The sequence below is a fragment of the Dipodomys merriami genome, unplaced genomic scaffold (genome assembly GCF_024711535.1).
Source record: "Dipodomys merriami isolate MVZ:Mamm:240054 unplaced genomic scaffold, mDipMer1.0.p SCAF_285, whole genome shotgun sequence".
NCBI classification, from domain to species: Eukaryota; Metazoa; Chordata; class Mammalia; order Rodentia; family Heteromyidae; genus Dipodomys; species Dipodomys merriami.
The window spans coordinates 1,157,608-1,178,110 of record NW_027204326.1 but is presented as its reverse complement, the minus strand read 5'-3'; the positions used below and the strand labels follow the sequence as shown (position 1 = coordinate 1,178,110).

The window sequence follows — 20,503 nt, the reverse complement described above, 5'->3', positions numbered from 1 at the left end:
CTTGAGAGTGAGAGTAAGGGAAGTAGAGGAAAGCCTGTGGCTTCTGGCAGACTGGGACTCCTGAGTGGGGGGGTCATCTTATGCCACAGGAGGTCCTGTCTGCCTACTTCCTGGGCAAGGAGGAAGAGAAGAGGGGGAAGAGGAGGGGTGGAGGAGGAAGAGAGGACAGGCTTCTCAGTGCAAGAGAGCCAGATGTGGGACTGGTCATCTGTTGTCCACTTGCGGTGTTCGTGGAGGTCCCTCTTTTATGTCCCTTTGTGCAAGTCTCAGGTCTTGGGGCCTCTGGCTGAGTCACTGTCCACTCCCCCCCCCCAGAGAGGGGCGCCAGGCCCCCTGTGTGGTTGCTCAGGGTGGTTGGAGGGGGTGTTCTCAGGGCTGCTCTCTCTGGCTTCCAGTCTTCAGGAGGAGAAGGGGGCGTCGTCTCCACTGGGCCTCTGTCCTCTCTGCTTCTCCCTCAATGTGTGTTAACGTCATGAGGGGTACTGTCCCCTCACTGTAGAGACATGGCCTGGCCACCCAGGGACTTCCAGGTGGGACAGGATGGGCAGATGGTAGCAGCCATGGAAAGCGATTGTCCCAGGTAGGAAGAACGAGAGCTCTCAGGAGTGGGTGTGAAGCACGGGGGAGGGGTGGGGGGAGAGAGGAGCTCTGTGTGGGGTGATACTGGACGCTGCCCCCTTCATTCAGAGCAGGGAAGGAGGAGGCAAGGGCCAGGAGAGGCCAAGCTGGGGCTGAGGTGTGTCTAAAGGAGGACAGGAGGGGCCTGTTGGAGTTGGGGGATCCACAGGGCTATTGGACTTGCAGGGCAGGCTGAAAGTAGAGGCGAGTTACCTGGACGAAAGGAGGAGCTCCATGCTTAGAAACTATGGGGAAGCCACAGGTGTGGCCGAGGCCACAGAATGACAAGACAATAGCTAGACATCATGAGCATCCGTGGCACACATCCCCAGCTGGGTCCTGTTCCAGGCACTAATCCACACCACCTGCAGTCGGCCCCCATGAGATACCAGTTAATTCTTCCTGCCTTACAGAAGGGGGAGATTGAGAGGGTCAGGGGAGCAGCCTGCCCAGGGTGGGGCAGAGAGAGGAGGGTGGGAAGGGGGGAGGGGAGAGGAATAGCTCCCCTCCCCCCTCCCCGCCTTCAGAAGGAAAGAATGTATGGGAGGAACTGGGGGAGCCAGTCCTTTTGTCCAGTCATCTTCTAAAATTTTGGGGCAATTCTTCAGCTCCTTGCCCCATCTTAAAGTGACCACCAGTGTTGGGAGAGCACCAGACACCGGTCTGCTGAAGGCTGCCAGCCTCCTGCCTTCAAACCTCCAGGAAAAAGGGAAAAGGCCCTGCCTTGGGGGTCAGCTCCTCACGCTGACCCCAAGGCTTCCGTCAAAACTCCCTTTCTGTCTCTGCCAGCTCGCTACTCGTCTGGAAGGTTCTCAACAGCTCATGGAACATGGCCATTTCCCAGGGAGCCCTTCGGACTCTGCGTCTGTGGGTTTCTCCCACAGTGCATGGCAAACGCATAGTATTTACCATGCAGCGTTTATTCGTGGTCACATTTCCTTGAAGTCCTCAAAGGCAGGAACTATATTTATCTATGGCTATACCTTGCACGTGGTAGGTGCTAGATAAATGAATCTGTATAAGGAAGGTTCTGGAAACTTTTTGTCCCTCCCCCCTCCTCTTTTTTTGTGTGTGTCAGCCACACAGTCACTGTAGCTTATCTCTGCGTTCCCACGGACCTTTCATTCTTCCCTAATTCACAGAAGTAGCTGTTTTCCTCTGCCTGGTACCCAAGGCCTTGAGGGCTGGGTCCTATTTATTGGTAAGGACCAAATCCAGTGCCTGGTCCTTAGTCAAGGCCAATGTGGCAGCAGATGGGCTGGGGATGTGTTCCCCTGGAAACCCCTCTCACCTGCCCTGTCCCCAGGGCACACCCCCTTCTCCTTGAGCCAATCAGCTGGGCCATTTCATCCCATGCTAATGAGGGGAGCAGGTGGTGCAGCCAGGCTGCCTGTCCCCTCTGCGCTTCTTCTTGGTCCTCCCTCCCAGCCTCTGCCCATCCAGAACCAGGATCACACATGATATTATAGTGATATGGGCTTCGGCTTTGATCAAAGCTGAGAACTGCAGCTGAGACCTGCGCTGGCTGATAAATTAGCAATGACTTATTCCAGTCCATTGGGCCAGGGATGAAATCTGTAGTGCCAGCAGCTTGCCTGTGCCACGCGTGGGTCTGAGTCAGAGCCTTCCTAGCAACTCCTCCAAGAGCAAGCACGCCATGGAGTCAGGCTGGTGCACTGTGGATGTGGGCCACCATGGGAAGGGCTTCTGGTCACCAAGATGGTGCAGTGGCATTTGTCATTGCTGATTCCAGCCAATCTACTTGTTAAAATTGTTTTTAATTTTTCAAATTGTTACCAAAGGGCGATATACCTCCGAGGGATTCGGATTACATAAGTCAGGTAATGAGCATATTTGTTTTTGGACAATGTCATCCCTTCCCTCACTCTCTCTCAGTTTTCCCCCTTCTTAATGAGGGAGGGCAAAGTTGTAGAAGAGAGAAAGAAAGAGAACAGGCACGTGTTTCTGGCACATAATCCCAATGTAAGAACTATAAGCAAGCTCGTCTGGGTGATGTTTCCAGTGGGAATGTGGACACAAGGCAAGCACTTTGTGCTCATGGGATTTTCACCTAACAATAGAGGGGAAAAAAAATCTATTTTCGCCACAGACAGTTTTGGCTCCAAGTACGTCTTTGACAAGTGTTTCCCCCATTGCCAGCAGGACTGAAGTATGCAGCTGCTATGGAAACTTCAGACCTCTCAGGAGACCCCCAGACACATTAAAACGTCACTAACTTGCATATTTAAATGACGCTTTCTATTGCTGCTAACAGCATTTGAGTATTAGAATTGGAGAGATCTCAGAGATCTTGACTGAAGTACTGAACATCCACTTAGCTGTTGGACTTTCTGTACTTTCATTTAGCATCATGGTGAAATGCATGTGGTAAGTTTCACATCCTTTACTTTCTGTCCCTACAGCATTGATGTTTGGGTTTTCAGAACACAGAGAGAAAAGAGAATATGAAACTCGAATATCTTTGTATCTTTGCTCTTGAAGTCCAACCACCTGTCTGTCTAGTACATGCCAAAAGCCAGCCAGTACCTCTGTGCCTTGATCTGCTGTCACTGCTGGCTGAGCTTGGGGTAGCTGCAATTGTGGAAGTCAGATGAATTCCCTCCTCTGAGGATGTCATCCAGGTACCCCCATGAACGCCAGCGACCTTGGGACAGCTGTGTAGCTGATGGGTTCCTGGGAGAAGAAGCCACACAGACCTGCGGAGCCCCCGTCCTGGGGACCTCCTTGGGGCCTGAAATTCTGCCAAAAATGACTTGACTCTCTCATGACTATATCTTTTTAAACTTTACTCAAGTTCGATAATGATTTTTCTCTAAGTTCCCTCTGGTTAATCTTATTATCTCCAAAATGCGAGACAACCCTGCTGAATTTTGAATTAATTTACATGTGGAAGCGCAAGTGACTTTCCTCCCTCCCTACCTTATTTATTTCTTATGATCCGACTTACTAGGAAAAGCTCATACCGGCTTCTTAGAGTCATGTCCCTTGAAGGCCCATGTGGCTCTTGGTCCTACTGGGTGGTGGTGTTGGCACCTTTAAAAAGGTGGGGCCCCATGGGAAGCCCCTGGGGGTGTGTCCTCGAAGGGCTGGCAGGATGTTGGCTTTGGCCTCTTCTCTTTTTGCCACTTTGAAGCATGAGGCAGATAGACCTTTCCTCACTTTAGGCTGTCTATCCCGTGTTTTGTTACCATGGAACAGAATACTGAGCAGGGCTCTGGTGGCTCACGCCTGTCATCCTAGCTACTCAGGAGGCTGAGATCTGAGGACTGTGGTTCAAAGCCAGCCCAGGCAGGAAAGTCCGTGAGATTCATACCCAATGAACCACCAGAAAACTGGAAGTGGTGCTACAGCTCAAATGGTGGGGTGCTTGCCTTGAGCTGAAAAGCTGAGGGATAGCGCCCAGGCCCAGAGTTCAGACAAAAACAAAACAACAAAGAAAAGGATACTGACCATCATGGAGTCTGTTCTGTGATGAATGGGCATTAAAGATCGCCAAGAAAACTCAAAAACAAAAACTCACACTAGCTGATTAGAGTTGGTATATTGAAAGTAATTGGTACACCCCTGTAGGGAAAGAAAACAGAACTTGATTACTTTCTAAGGTGTGTATCACATTAAACCTGACAGGTATGCAGAGTGAGAATAGCTTTTGTTATAAACCTTTCTCAAGTGGTAGTGTTACAATGACAGAATTTCAGCTTAGTTTTGATTTTCCTATCACCAAAATCAGCATCTTCTCTGGTTCCATATTTACCGGAACTGTGCAATTCTGATTTGACTTACTTGCTTAAAATAGGGGTTGGGAAGTATAAGTTATTAATCAGACATCTCCAGAAAAGCAGAACTGATAGGAAGGAATAGATTTGTTGCAGGAATGGCTAACACCAGTATGCAGGCCTGCATCATGCCCGGGGCCTGCATTTGGGATGACTGGAGGGCAAGTCCAAGAATTGTGGAGGTTGGAAAGAAAGAAGAGACGGCGGTTCTAGCCCAGACAGAATAAATTCATTCTTCTTTTGCTCTTGTGCTGGACCCAGATTCTCAAAGACTTAGCTCATGTCCAATAAGTCCATGGATCCCAATGCTATTCTTTTCCAGAAACACCCTTAGAAACACAGCTGAAAACATTGTGAATCACCTAGTTGTTTTTCCTCTATTCCCACTTCTGGTAAAATTATCCATCTCGTTGAACACTGGTTAAGATGAAGGCCCAGAGAAAGTCCCTGTGGATCGCCTTTCAGTGAGTTGCTGGTTATAGGAAAACTGTAGGTGAACATAACCTTGCTTTGTGACTCACTCTCTTCTGCTGACTTTGAGCCATGATCCTCAGACCTCAGCCTCCAGATTAGCTAGGATTACAGGTGTGAACCACCAGTGCCTTAATTGAAATTTCTTTAAGAATACCTTTAAAATAAAATATTTCTGAATTTGGAATAAGGACACTTTTATCCCGAGATTCTTAGCTTCTTACACAAACCAGTAGCTTTGTTATATTATTATAACGACTAATTATAACATTGCTCTAACCACAAAAGATGAGTATGAGAGGTCATGCTTGTGCTAATGAGCTCCTTGTAGCCATTCTGCCGTGTATATGTGTTCTGAGATAGCACATGTTAAATGGCAAGCATATGCAGGCTTACTTAGTTGCAAAGTATAAGCCTTGAAGTTCTGGGCTGAGGTGAACTTCCTGATAGGATCCAGTTGATACAAGATGTGAAGTCTCAGGTTCCACTCCACACTGCCTCAGTTGTACAGGGCGCCCAAGTCCTTCCCCAGAGAACTTCTCAGGCAACAGGCTTCTTGGATCTTTTCTCGTGGTAGCAAATTCTCCCTTGTATCTCATTTGTGATCATCATAGTTTCTTTACCCTTCTTCAGAGCTCGTAATCATCCTAGTTTCTTTAGCCCTGCTTCAGAGCTCTTAATCTCTTTCCCGGTAACTACCGGTGCAGGTTGATAAAGACCTTCCACTTCCTGTCATGGCTACTAGCTGTGTCTGGTTCCAGGAGCCAAGCATTCCGGAGGCTGGGCTGGCTCCAAGCCTTCTCAGGAGACACTTGATCTACAGTAGTGATGTCTGTGAATTATTATTATAGAGAAAGAACATGAGCTGTTAGGCTGGGCTTTTGTTCATCCATCCATTCATTTAAAAATGCTTATTGGACTTACAAAGGGCCAGATGTGATCATGGAACTTAAATTCTATTGGGAAACATGCAATGCACAAGAACATGTTATGATGATAGTTTATGGTTATAGCTTATAATTTAAACATAGCTAAAACAATCATTATAAATTATAAGTCCAGTGAAATCCAGAGGACAAGAATAATGCATTGGAGATGTCCACCTTAGCAAGAACATTCACAGAAATCCTTTTGAAGCCATGATGGAGCTTTGAGGAGGGGGATTAGAACCATCACTATAGTTCCTGTGGGATAAGTCGGATGTGGGATGGGTAGAAGTGGAGGTGGGGTAGGGAGGGACTGGAGCTCCGTGTCTGCTGCTGACACACTGCAGATGGGCATTTGGTAAAGCTCACCTCCTTCACACTTGTGTTGCAATAATGACACCAAGCAGGAGTACTTGATGGGAGATTCTAGACACGTAACCCTCCCTGGCCCAGCCTAGAACCTACTGTGCACCAGTAAGCTAGCCACCACTGATTAATTACCATTGTCTTGCAAGGACATGGCTATGCCTGGTGGCCCATCATTTGTATCTGCTCAGTGCTTCCTTAGAAGGAGGTCCAAAGGCCTCTTCTAACCCCTACCTTTGTGATCTGTGATTTACTCCCATCTGGGAGCAAGAGGGACCATGGTCATTTCAGAGCCATTAGATATGATCCAAGACCTTTTCACACCCAATGGACACTGTAACTCATAGGCTATGCAAAAATGTATCTCATTTTTGTGTGTGCATCAGTCCTGAGGCTTGAATTCAGGGCTTCGTATTCGTTCTTTTAAATTTTATTTTCTTGTAAAGATGCTGTACAGAGGTTACAGTTGCATCAGTATAGTAACGAGCTTTTCTGCTCAAGGCTGGCACCACACCACATGAGCTACACTCTGCTTCCGGCTTCAAATCATGCTCTTCACATCTCAGCCTCCTGGGTAGCTTGAACCACAGGCATGAGTCACTGGTGTCTAGCTTGTATCAAGCTTTTTTTTTTTGGTCAGTCATAGGGCTTGAACTTTGGACCTGGGCGCTGTCCCTGAGCTCTTCAGCTCAAGGCCAGTGCTCTACCACTTGAGCAACAGCGCCACTTCTGGGTTTCTGGTGGTTTATTGGAGATAAGAGTCTTACGAACTTTCCTGCCTGGGCTGGCTTTGAACAGTGATCCTCAGATCTCAGCCTCCTGAGTAGGTAGGATTAAAGGTATGAGCTACTGGCACCCGGCCTATGAATCATTTTTAAGTGCAGAAAAAGAAGGAATAAAATCACTTTAGAAGTTAGGTAAGACACCTTTAAAAATACTTAATCGTACACTGCAAGGAACCTACACTTAGAGGTGGAAAATTTGAACGTGTTCGCTGCTTTATCAGTTCCTGCCTGAGGGTGGATGGACTGTTGCATTCTGGGTGTGACCTCAGGGTGGCTGACACTTACTCACCTTTCTGCGGAAGCCACAAAACACGCTTTGCCTGGAGCATCCTACCTTGCTGGTCAAGCTCTTTCCTTCTCTTCCTGTTTCTTTAGTTAATGTACATTTTTTCCTCTATAGAAACAACGTGAATTAACTGATTTTTTTTTCAGTCTTCCCCCTATCTGTAATAATTCCTGGCTGCCAATTCCTCTTTTCTTAAAGGATCTTCCAAGGCTTATTTAAAAGCATTTCTGCTTATACAACTGACCTGGATAAAAAAGGCTTCCTGGCCAGGCGCCCGTGGCTCATGCCTGTCATCCTAGCTACTCAGGAGGCCAAGGTCTGAGAATTGCGGTTCAAAGCCAGCCTGGGCAGAAAAGTCTCTATGACACTCTTATCTGCAGTTAACCACTCAAAAACTGGAAGTAAAGCTATAACCCCAGTGGTAGAGTACTAGCCTTGAGCAAAGGAGCTCAGGAACAGTGTCCAGGCCCTGACTACAAGCCCCATATCTGACTTTAAAAAAAAAAAAAGGCTTCCTGGTAATCCAGCCAATCCTAACTCAGGATGGAGCTGTCTCTATGCCATGGTGGCCATTTCTCCTTTCCAGGAATGAGGACTGCAAAAAGATAGTGGCCCAGAAGTGGCTCTTCCTACTGCGGGCTGAAGAATAAAGAATACTCCTGACAGTCCAGTGCCCAGATGGACCACACAGCCCTCATTCAGAAGGAAACCTGGGAATAGTGGTGGGCTTCTCCCAGGAGGCCCGTGTGCCATGTTTGAAAACTAGCAGTCCCTCCATTCAGTATCTAAAGATAACAAAGAGAGAGCATAATTCACCATTTAGTTATTTCTTCGGTCTGATTGTCATGCAGTGTGTTCATGCTTCCATTATGGTCCGTTGTGGAGAAACTTGGGACCACAGCAAGGGTTCTCAGATGTTCTCCCGTCTTTAGCTGCATTAATCCGTTGGACAGTGTCGTCAGGCACAGGGAGAGTGGAGACCGAGGGTCAGGCAGCATGGACCTCGGTTAAGTTCTTTAGTCACTTTGTGACTTTAGTCTCTTTCCCTGCTCTTCAGTGGCTAACGGTCAAGTGGGGAGACAACCAGATAAAAGCAGAAATAAAGTGGATACAAGCATAATTGGGGGAATGCTCTTTGACGCCATCCTGACCTGGTTAGAAGAGCAAGAAAGCACCAGGAGAAAGTGGCATTGAGCTGAGATCCAGAAGAAGAGGAGGATCATTGAGCTGAGATCCAGAAGAGGAGGATCAAAAGAGGGAAGGAGGTGGGGAGGAGAGAGACGAGGGAGAATCGGGGCTGGCTGTAAGGATGTTGAGCTCTCTGGTGATATTTGGTAACACTGGATGGTATACCGGGCAATTGTCAAGTCATGTCAGAGGAGACTTGCAGGGTGAAATCAGATCATCTCAGTGCAGTGATATGTAAGTGTGGGTCCTGTTTCCTATTTTATACCAGGAAGATTTATAAGACTACAGTGCTGCCAATATGTGGATGGAGGGCTCCTAGTTGAAGGGTTTGCTGGGTACCCTGGGCAATTCGGTGGCATTGCTGACCTCTTCCCACTAAATGCCAGTGCCCCCACTAACCTCAGATGAGAAGAAGGGGAACATCACTGGGAGAATTAATTAAAAATAATGTTTATAGGTAAGTTTGATAGGCTCCTGTTTTTCTTTTCTTTTCTTTTTTTTTTGTCCCGTTGTGGGGCCTGAACTCTGGGCCTGGGCGCTGTCCCTCAGCAATTCAGCTCAAGGCTAGCACTCTACCACTTGAGCCACAGCGCCACTTCTGGCTTTTTTTTTCCTGCTTATGTGGTGCTGAGGAATCGAACCTAGGGCCTCATGCATGCAAGGCAAGCACTCTACCACTGAGCTGACTTCCCAGCCCGCTCCTGTTTTTCTTGCTTTACAACACACAGCTGTAAGCATGAGGCATCCGTGGCATGCCTATCAAGATCGAAAGTCAGCAGCTGGTGGGAAAGTCATTGATTTAGTGTCTGGATATTTTACGTGCCACCATGTCCATTGTTGCCATGGGAAACAAAGCTGTGATTATGGAAAAGCTGACTTCAGACGTTCTCTCATTCTGTGAAAGTCTGTGATGTGTGTGCACAGAGCAGGAGCTAGTGTTTTGGGGTTGTCATCACAATGCACTTGGGGACCACAGGCTGCCAGCTCAATCCCTACTTGGGGCCTGAGCTTCTCAACAGTGTGTGTGTGTGTGTGTGTGTGTGTGTGTGTGTGTGTGTGTGTGTGTGTGTGTGTTGGTACTGGGGCTTGAACTCAGGGCCTTCTGTGCTCACTTGGGTTTTGGCTTAAGGTTGATGCTTTACCACTTGAGCCACACCTCTGCTTTCAGCCTTTCACTGATTAATTGGACCTAATAGTCTCTTGAATTTATCTTCCTGGGATGACTTCAAAACTTCGATTCTTAAGTCTCAGCTTCCTGAGTCACTAGGATTACAAGTGTGAGCCACCAGCACTCGGCTTCAAGAAACTTTGGTTAATATTTATGAAGAAACTTAATGGTCTTTGGTCTACAAAGAAAGAAAAAACCATGGAAATGCACATGGCTAATAGAATGGCACCATATCTTCCGAAATATATAATCTCCTTTTGGGGGTTTGCAAAGTTTGCAAAATAAATCTTGTCCAAAGCCATGCACTACTTATCTCTGACACCCTGTGCTATTGGAGTTCTTCATGCTTAGAGCTGACTTCAGCAAATAAACTTTACAACCTAGTTGGAAGCAAACAGTTTTATAGAGAGGTTGCAGCTTCGTTTCTAAGTGATAGCAGGACCGAATGAGGAAGGCAGACAATAAAAATCCCGAGGCTGTTCATACCCCCCTGTACCACACTGCTGAACATTAACACAGTAAAGTGGGCACAGGTGGGGCTTTAGAATCTGGGGGCTCCTTTTGTTCAGCCTGCCTCTGTGCCAGAGCAAAGGTAATTTTTATTTCCTGTTGTATTGCAGTTTTTTCCAGGACGTGTGTTTATGACTCTCTCTTTTTTTTTTTAAGAGCCTAAATAGACCGTAGGAAGCACAGTGCTGATGGGTTCTGGTGGGGTGCTGTGGAGACTGGAACACACAGTCGGGGAGAAGCTGTTCACGCTGGACTGGGAGCCGCAGATGCCTCACTCCTGAGCCTCCACGAGCAGCTGCAGGGCTTGCCTTGTCTGCCTGCCTCTGGAAAAGAGTTTGAAGAAGACCATCCCTTCTATAACCCGTGCTGTGCCCTTGAGCTGGTAGCTCATGCCTCAGTGTTTACAAACTATCATTGTGATTCAGAGTTGGATCATGCAGACTGGGACTAGACTTAGTGCAGACTAAAGCAGGAGGTAGGACAGGAAAGAAAGGATAGAGTGAAGAAGAGCTGCCCTGTCTGCAGCCCCTGCTGGCCAGGGGTGTGTCCTGGGGCGGCTGGATCTTTCTGCCTTCTCACCTGGGAAAGGGTCGCTGGCAAAGCTGCTTCCTTTGGCAGGTGATGGAGCGTCAGGCACCGGACACACATGACGCATACATACCACTGCTTTTCTGCGGTTGTCGTGACCTGAGCAAGTCAGCACCTTTGGCCCACTACACATGACTCTAGCAGTTTCCTAGGCTCTGTGCACTCCTGGACCTTAGCTCATTCCCCAGCCAGACTCAAGTCTCATGCTCTTCCCGGGCTTCAGGAGAGACAGTGAACAAATGGAATTAGGAACAGCAGGAGTTAGATTATAATAATGATTTCTCAGATGCTTCCACCTCCACTTCTGGCCTATTGGAGGCTTCTGGGGGGTACGGGAGGCCTATCAGGTAGTCTGTGTGGCTGGGTTGAAAGTTGGTACCTACTTTACTATAGCTATTTGTGAACCAGATGCTGTCTTCAGATCATACACCACTTGGGGTTGAGTGAAGGGAGGACAGAGGGACTAGGTGAACAATGCTGTCCTCTGAGATGTGACCAGTACCTTCAAATGATGAACATGGCTTTGTGCTCCTTTGCCCATGAGAACCGATACCCTCTGTTGCCCAATAACTGATTTCTTTTAATTTTTAAACAATCCTACACCTGTGCTGTCAAGGATTTATTTAGGAGCATATATTTTAAATACTTCTTTTTCCTGTAAATGTTGAGAGAAAGGTTTGGATATCAAATCTTGGCTACACGAGAGTAGAAATGGATGGATTTATGTCTTTTCAGATGGCTCAGCTCCTATTTATAGACAGCAACGACTTTCTTTTACTACCAGCTGAGGTGGAATTTAATGACTGACCAAGGGGAGGTAATTCATTATCTCTGCTATCCTGTTTTACTCCCATGGCCCCTGTTCTCTTGTACTCTGCTTCCTGTTCAGTTCTTCGTTTGATCTCTCCTTGTCAAGGACATTTCTCATGATTAAATGTACAAATTCATTTGGATAGATTTAGGACAGACAAGAATGCTAATAATAGTCTGGTTTCACTTTCCTCTAGATACAAACCCAATAGTCTTAGAAAATCTGTATGGTGTGTGTACATGTGCATGTGTGCGTGTGCCAGTGCCAGTACTGGGGCTTGAAGTCAGGGTCTCTCACAATTGCTTGGCTTTTTCACTCAAGGCTGTTGCTCTAGCATTTGAGCTACACCTCCACTTCTAGCTTTTGGGTGGTTAATTGGAGGTAAGAGCCTCTTGGATTTGTTTGCCCAGGTTGGCTTCAAACTGGAATCCTCAGATCTCAGCCTCTACTGTATGTGCCCAGCTGTATGTTTTTGATATTTAAAAAAACATGGACTTCTTGAGTAAACAATTAAGTTCCATTAATTCTTTTTATTTTGCAGAGACTGAAGACAGCCACCCCTGGGGACATGCATGAGAAAAGAAAAGGAACTTTGTCCTCAGAAAAGAATAGGACTTTGACCTGGAGTGGATCCCGGATCCCTGTGAAACAGGTGATTGAGTTAGTAATGATCTTTTGCTGAGAGGTGGTTGCATTCTGGGCGAGGTTTGTACTTGAATTTCCTCCACTAACCTGACGATGGCTGCGGTGGAGGGAGAGTTCTGTCTCACAGGCCACCACCACGGGGCCTGCTCTGTAACCACCTGCCCTGCCCAAAGGGCAGCGCCAGGGCTTGTGGAAGTGAAAAATCTCTGTCTATTTTGGAGATTTGGAACTGATTGTCTTCTTATGTGTTTGAAGGGCTTGCATGGACTTATTCACTACCTTCTTTTTTATTTTTATTTTATTATTTTTTAAGTATATATATTATTGTAAAGATATTATACAGAGGGGCTACAGTTACATGAGCAAGGTAATGAGTCCATTTCCTATCAAGCATTGTTATACCCTCCTTTATATTTCCCCTACCACCATCCTTTTCCTCCCAACCTCCCCAATTCCTCCTTCCCCTCCCCCGCCAAGTTGTAAAGTTCGTTTTCAACATACTGTCTTGTACATCTCGTTGTTACAATGGGTCACCCTGTATCCTTATTTCAGCATTTTGTTATTTCCTTTCCCCTCCCCAAATTAGAAAAATGTATATATAAGATGAAGAACACCAGAACCAAATACAGTGACAACAGGGGTTATACCATGGGAGAAGAACATACAAAAATAAACCCCCCAAAATCACATAGAACATTATTATAAGTACATTAAATAGAACATTAAGTGAAGTAAGCCAGACTAAAAGAAACATAGGTGCCATGGTTTCCCTTATCTGCAATAACTAGGACAAGCAGAAGAGGTCAAATGCTATGTACATATGACCATATAACCTGATGCTAAGTGAAATGAGCTCCAAGATAGGGGCACAAGTGGACTTACCTTTGCTGTTCTTTTTTATTTTTTAAATTTATTTTTATTTTTTTGTCAGTCAGTCCTGAGACTTGAACTCAGGGCCTGGGCACTGTCCCTGAGCTTCTTTTACTCAAGGCTAGCACTCTGTCCCTTGAGCCACAGTGCCACTTCTGGCTTTTTCTGTAATTTAATTGTAGATAAGGGTGTCACAGACTTTCCTGCTTGGGCTGGCTTTGGACGGCGATCCTTAGATCTCAGATTCCTCAGTACCTAGGATTACAGGTATGAGCCACTGGCGCCTGGCTCTTTTTATTTATTTTTCATATGTATTTTATTATTTTATTTTTGAGACAGTCTCCCATCACGTGGTTCAAACCTTTCATTTGCTTTGTAGGCCATGCTTAGATTCTCTTGCCGTCTCTGCCTGGTGTCTTTCTGTATTGAACCCAAAAGGCTTTGTTACAGCCTAGGCTTCTATTTCTTTCATAAGCTTTATCCACATTAGAAGGAAATCTACCCTCCACTTGGATTTATCATAACTCACATTCTGCTCCAAATCCTATGGTCATTGGCAGCATGTGGCTGAGTCCTGGTCTTCCCTACTGCCAGGAGGTAGCCTAAATCTCAGGATCAGAGATCGGGCATTTCTGATAGATGGGATCTGGTTCCAGTGTGAAATCTCGGCCAAGTCACCAGAGAGTGATGGTAATTACTGCCCCTCCCCTTCTGTCTTGTCCTCTGGAAGGGGCAGAAACCGAAAGGCTGCTTGAAAACTACAAGGGTGTTCAAATTTTAAACAAGTTAAACAATTCTGATTAAGAATATTCTTTTCTAAGAATGTAATACAAAGTGTGTGGCCCTATTGGTTTTATATTTCCAGTAAGTTTATAGAGTCTCCTAGGGTGCAGTTCCTTTAGCTCACATACAGATTGAATCTTCCCAGGAGCATTGTACATTGTTGGACAGCATTTCCAGGAGTTTCCAGAAAGATCTATGCAGTCCTTCCCAGGAGGCCCTCACATCTCTCAGTGTCTTCCTAGCGATTCAACTTCTTCTCTAGTCTTTGGACCCTTTGTTTTGAATGTCTTATTTTCCCCTGACAGGCTTTTGTCATTTTGTCTCTTTAAATTCATCTTTCAACCCCTTCTTCAGCCAATTCCTCATACAAAATTTGCAGGAGCTGCTAATTTTTGTTCTAATATAAAGTGTTCATTAGATCCTAGAGGACTCTCAGGGGACTCTTTCTGAACAAAGAAGAGGTTTTTGAGGCAGCAGGGCAGACAAAGAAGTGTGTGGTTGTGTCTTCGGCCAAAGAAGGTAGGTAGCAACAGCTTTTGGCCTCTGTTCTAGGAAATTGAAAACCAGAGATAATGGTTTGAAGTCAGAGGTACTGTGGGCAGCAATCTCTGCAGGCTTTCCAGTATGAGAAAACGTCAGCTGTTTGAGGTCAAGCTGACCCACATTCCTATATTTTCAAAATTAGATTAAAAAATTTAAGCAATTCATTTTGCAAGAACAAGTGCTTCAGAATTTGGGGGAATTGACAAGAATATATACTGGTCTTTGATAAATATATATAATGCTGTACTATTAAAATGTGACCTATTTATACTAAATTATAATTTTTAAAAAGGTTAAAATTATGATTCTTTTTTTTTTTTTTTTGGGTCCGGTCGTGGGGCCTGAACTCTGGGCCTGGGCGCTGTCCCTCAGCTCTTCAGCTCAAGGCTAGCGCTCTACCACTTGAGCCACAGTGCCACTTCCGGCTTTTTTCTTTTTGCTTATGTGGTGCTGAGGAATCGAACCCAGGGCTTCAGGCATGCAAGGCAAGCGCTCTACCACTGAGCCACCTTCCCAGCCCCCAAATTATGATTCTTATAGAAATACAAATGATGCTTTAATTTAACTTGTTCACAAATCCAAAACCCAATCAGATTTTATAACCAATTCAAAAAAGAATTCAACATACACATACAAACTCACACACATATTGGAACCTCTCCCTCTCCCTCCCCACTTCTCTCTCTCCCCAGACGCTGAAGTAAAATTACAAATAGATACAGAACTGGTCAATATCTATGAATAATATGAAATGCACCCCTGGAAAATAATAAAGCAATTATTTGTATTACTATCACTATCAGTTTTCTATAACTGATATAACATAGACCAAAGACAAAGAAAATTTGTTATATCTTGGAAGGAAGAACTGGACAAGACTCATGAGAATTTTGTTGTTTGGGACCATTTTAGTCTTCGACAATTTTGTAGACCCATGCCTGTTTCTGAGTTTATGAAAGGTGTGATGGGGATGGTAATTAATTCTGGTGCCCAAACTCTACGTCAACATGTATTGATCAAAATATACATTCTGATATGCTTTTTCCCCCCAGATTATTCTTAGCCACTGTCTTATACTTTCGGTTCCTCATTTCTTCTCCAAGTGGTAGAAGGGGGCTTAGCTTTTGATGGGGGAGGAGGTTGTGTTCTCGGCGTGTGGTATACTTTTTTGGGTTTTGAGGGGTGTGTGATTCACTTGTTTGGGACTGGGAGGAAGACATGTCTTCTTACAGTATGAGCTACCTGTTACCATACTTTTTGTAGCGTGACCGTAATCTCTTGGAGCCCCAGTCTTCTCCTGGAGAATGGGAAGACTGCTCTGTGAGCACCATCTGCTCTGCTTAAATGAGATGGTGTGGCCACGGGTCACACGGGGACACTTCCTTCCAGTCTTGCTGACGAGTCTCACGCTGGCAAACCCCTCTGTCTGTTCTGTAGCCCCCTGTGCTGGTCCTGAGTTACTTCAGAGTCAGCAGGGCTGAGACTCAGCTCTTGGGTCCCACCTCCATTCCTCAGTGCTTGTTCGCCAGGTGCCCACTGAATTTCTTTCCTCTGCCATGCAAGCAGTTCCTTCATCTGTGTACCCAGAGTTCATCTTTGGCGATTTCTTTACCCTTCACATGGAATCCAACTCCAGGGCTTATTATTGTACTTCCAGAGTATCTTTCCAATCTACCTATTCTTCAGTTTCTAACCTGGACCACATCACAGCCTCATCTTTCCGGGGTTACCCTTCCTCTCCATCCAGTCTTTCCCCTGAAGTTTCCAGAATGTTTTAACTAGTATGTATCAGGGTGAAACATATCACTGTGTAAAATCCTCCAGTGGGGCTGTGCATTTGTATTATGTTAAAAACCTCAGATCTCTCCATGTTGCTGAGAGGCTGGGGAGCCTTCTGTCCTCACTACCGAGACGAGGGCTTGATGGAGCCATCAGACCCCCTCATGGCCTTGGCGTGGCCTCTGGCGCCCAGCCCGCTCAGCTCTGCTTCAAGGAGGCCGGGCTCGCTCCTGCTGCAGCCTTTGCATTTGCTGTGTCCTCTGCTCAGGACATTCCATCTTAGGATTCAGGACTCAGATCAGGTGGCAACCGTTTAGAAACCTCCCTTGGCCATGGCTGTGGGGTTATTATTTTTGTTCTACTCTTTGTCTCATATGAATCTCTTCTTGGTCTTCTGTTTCTGTCAGTTTTACACATACCTTAGCCCTTCCCCTGCCCTTTCTTCAGTTGTCTTTCATCAGTCTTTTCCTTACCTCACATAACAGACAATAAAACACATTCCTGTCCCTTCCTTCCTTCCTTCCTTCCTTCCTTCCTTCCTTCCTTCCTTCCTTCCTTCCTTCCTTCCTTCCTTCCTTCCTTTCTTCCTTCCTTCTTTCCTTCCTTCCTTCCTTCCTTCCTTCCTTCCTTCCTTCCTTCCTTCCTTCCTCCCTCCCTTCCTCCCTTCCTCCCTTCCTCCCTTCCTCCCTTCCTTCTTTCCTTTTTGTACAGCACTTTGAACCCAGGGCCTCATACTTGCTAGGTAGCACTTACTACAAGAGCCATACCCCAGCCCTGTTGGTTTTTACTGAAATAATTTTATATGTCCCACTCTAAATTTCAAAGATATGAGTAAAACCATTTATGTTTATTTAGTTCTAAAAGCTATATGCATCCAACTAAAATAACTAGAATTCTCCATGTTCATAGGTCTCATGAACACAGCTCTGCATAGATCTATAACTCAATGGCTCTTGGTAGAGAAATAACAATAAAGGCTCTTCCTTGCTATTCTAGACCAAGACTTAGTTCTTATCCTAAAAACATGAAATTCTGTAGCAGTCACTTTCTATCATTAGTGGAAACACAGAATCAAGCATGCTTCATATGAGAACAGCCTGCAACTAACACATGCATTTTCTTCATTCTTCCATTATAATCATTGCATCAGCAGTCTCCCTTTTTACATTTCTTTTTCCCCCCAGGATGATACAACATCTTCTCATGATACATGTTAACTTTAGAATCTTTACCTAATTAGAAAAATCAGGTGAGATAAATATAGAAGTCATTAAAAATTCATTGAATAAAGCCAGGCGCTGGGGGCTCACGCCTATAATCCTAGCTACTCAGAGGGCTGAGATTGGAGGATGCAGTTCAAAGCCAGCCAGGCAGGAAAGTCCGTGAGACTCTTAGGTCCAATTAAGAACCAGAAAACTGGAAGTGGCGCTGTGGCTCAAGTGGTAGAGCACTTGCCTTGAGCTGAAGAGCTGAGGGACAGTGCCCAGGCCCAGAGTTCAAGCCCCAGGACTGGAACCCCCTGACCCCTCACCCCCCCAACAAATTCATCGAATAGTTTGACTTTAGAAGAACTTTAAACTGATTTCTTTCTAGCCATAGGATTGGAACCATGCTTGAAGTTGCCTCAAGTGATCTGGCCTATAATTCCTGCAGGCTTCCACCTACAGAATGTGCAAGGTGGCATATGCAAGTCCTTTCCCAGGCTCTGTCACTCAATCAGTGGATACAATGGCCTAATTCAATCAAATTCATCAGCGGTCTTCTGTGTAAATGAGTCTAGTTTACACTCACTGAGCTCACAGAGTTCTATCTGAGATCAAGCCCTTGCTCTGCCCCAACATGAAGTGTCTTCTTGTTGCTGCTGTTGGTTGTGGGGCTTGAGCTCTTTTGCTCAAGGCTAGTGCTCTACCACTTTGAGCCACAGGGCCACTTCTACCAAATGTCTTACGTGTACAGTTGATCTTGGATAATGGAGTTGTTCTCCATTTACACATTACCAAAGTAAAGCCCCTACTGTATTCACCACCGAGCACATATCCAGTACTTCATGTGTCTGATCTCACACGGTGTGTTTCTCTTTTGTGCAAGTTTGAGTGTGCAGATGGTGCAGACTTGTGGGCCTGAGGTATCGTAGCCAGAGCAGGTATTTTAGCGTTTAATTTAAAGTATGGTCTTTAGAGATCACTTTAACATTTTTACTTCTTTTCCTTCTGGATTTCATTGCAAGTTTGTTGTTGCTTTTGGTTTGAGATGATTTTTTTTCTTTCTTTTCTTTTCTTTTCTTTTTTTTTTTTTTTTTTTTTTTTGCTTTTGAGCTATACTTGTGTCTCATTCTTCTGATGTTACCTCTCCCTCTCTGCCATGGTTTGAAGGTAAGTTCTGCCTTCTCTCCTATCCCCAAACACATGGCAGATGAGGTAGTAACCTTTCCAACTCTGGAGGCTTGCTGAGGACTAGGTACTAGAGCTCTCATGATAAATGTTAGCCGAGTAAATGCCAGCACCTCTTGATGATCTGTGCCTTGGAAGCTGAAATGATATTTTGTATTGCGGAACAAACTGTCAAGCTCAATAGATGACCAGAAAAGACAGATAGCAGTGATTATCATTTCACTGTGTTTTAAGCGATCACATTTTATGGTTGTTAGTTACGGTCAGCAAATGTCTACCATTACCACTGCCACAAAGGCAGTTGCATCTGAGAATGGGCCAAAGAGGAGAGGGAAGGAAGACTCACAAAGGCATGGCAGGGAGGTGGCATGGAATGAAAGCCACTGAAGGTAAGTTAGACTTAAAGACTTCAACGTTGATCTTTAAGATGACTGGACCCTCGGTGTGCTGCCCGTGTCCAGCCGTCTTTGTGTCCTGCGAGACTCAGTTAGGACTGGACTGTGGAGATTACAGAAAAGAAGGACAGAAGCCACTGCAAGGTAGTGAAAAGGTCAGTTGACTTGTGATTCCCAGACTGCAGAGCCAAGGTTTTCTTGATCATAAAACCTTGAAGCCTCAGCAAAAGGGGAGAATGCCACAGAAGTCACTGAGTTTTTACATGGATTAAATGAAATAATACATAGAAAATAGGATTGCAACCTGTATAGCCGAATATAGAGAAATCTGAGCCACTTGCTTGACCTGAGTGATGGAGTTACATCACTGTTACCTGTGTCCTTATTTCATTAATGAATGATTATTTATTTATTAAGAAATTCAGCTGGGTGCTGGTGGCTCATACCTGTCATCCTAGCCACTCAGGAGGCTGACATCTGAGGATCGCAGTTCAAAGCCAGCCTGGGAAGGAAAGTCCATGAGTCTCTTATCGCCAATAAACTACTCAGAAAATTCCAGCAGTGGTGCTGTGGCTCAAGGGGTAGAGTGCTATCCTCGAGGAAAAGAAACTCAGTGACAGTGCCCTGGCTCAGGGTTCAAGCCCCCAGACTGGCAGAAAAAAAATAAAAAGAAGTTCAGCAGCGCCTGTTTTGTTCACCCAGGGCCTGCTGGAACCAGAGACTGCTTGGGCTGGCACTAAAAAGGCAGGTGCCATCTCATAGCGGTCTTTAAAGTTCTTATCTTTAAGTAGTTGTCTAGTGGGGTTTCAATGCAAAAACTCCGCGTATGGGTACAATGCATCCTGATCAATATCATCCCCTTCTCTGTCCTCCCATCTCTCCCATCCCTCCAGGCACCTGGTTCCATGTTGGTGTGTGTACATTGGATATTAGGACGGTATTCACCCACTCTTCCTCCCTCCGCTCATCTTCCCCTACCTTCCTTGCCCCCGTCAGCCCCACAAATATGGCTCATCTTCCTGCTGTTCATTGTGTTAAGCTGTTCTTAGTTGTTCAGAGGAGTGACACCATTAGAATCCTCCCCAGAGTGTACCGTCCTTTAGTCCTTTTGCTCATGTGTGTTTGTGTGTAGACGCGTGTGACTCCGTGTGTGTCTTAGACCAGCTTTACTTTGTGTGCTTGTTCTGTCTCTATCCCTGGTATGTGGGGATCTCAGGGACCTCAGGTGAGGGACACCCCAAACCCACCAACCGACAAACAAAACCCAGGTGTGGATTTAGGGGCCCTGTCTCTATATGGTTTTTCCCTTTCTCTCCTCCACTAGGAAAGGCGCTGGCCAGGGCTGGCCTGCACTTTGGCTCTCCCAGGCATGGCCACTGCGCTCCCAAATCTCTCCTCCCCTGACCCTTCTGCCTGCCTTCCTGAGGTCAGGGCTGCAGGGAGGGAGGGGCTGGAGCATCTCTCGCGGGAGGCCCAGTGCAGCGTTGCCTGGGCATTATGGTGGTCTGTAGTCAGCTTCCTCCACACAGTCCACTATCCCTGTGCGAAGGTCAACCTCGATGGAGGCCCAGCTGGGAGGCTGAC

At 45.9% G+C, this 20,503-nt stretch overlaps 1 long non-coding RNA gene across 1 annotated transcript in view; it reads left to right on the top strand.

The window, feature by feature from the left end:
* Positions 1 to 20,503, top strand: part of LOC138838613 (uncharacterized) — a 194,353-nt gene that overhangs the window by 130,017 nt on the left and 43,833 nt on the right. Inside the window, exon 3 of the long non-coding RNA XR_011375687.1 lies at positions 12,056 to 12,166. This is a non-coding gene — a long non-coding RNA (uncharacterized lncRNA). The remainder of the gene's footprint in view (positions 1 to 12,055; positions 12,167 to 20,503) is intronic.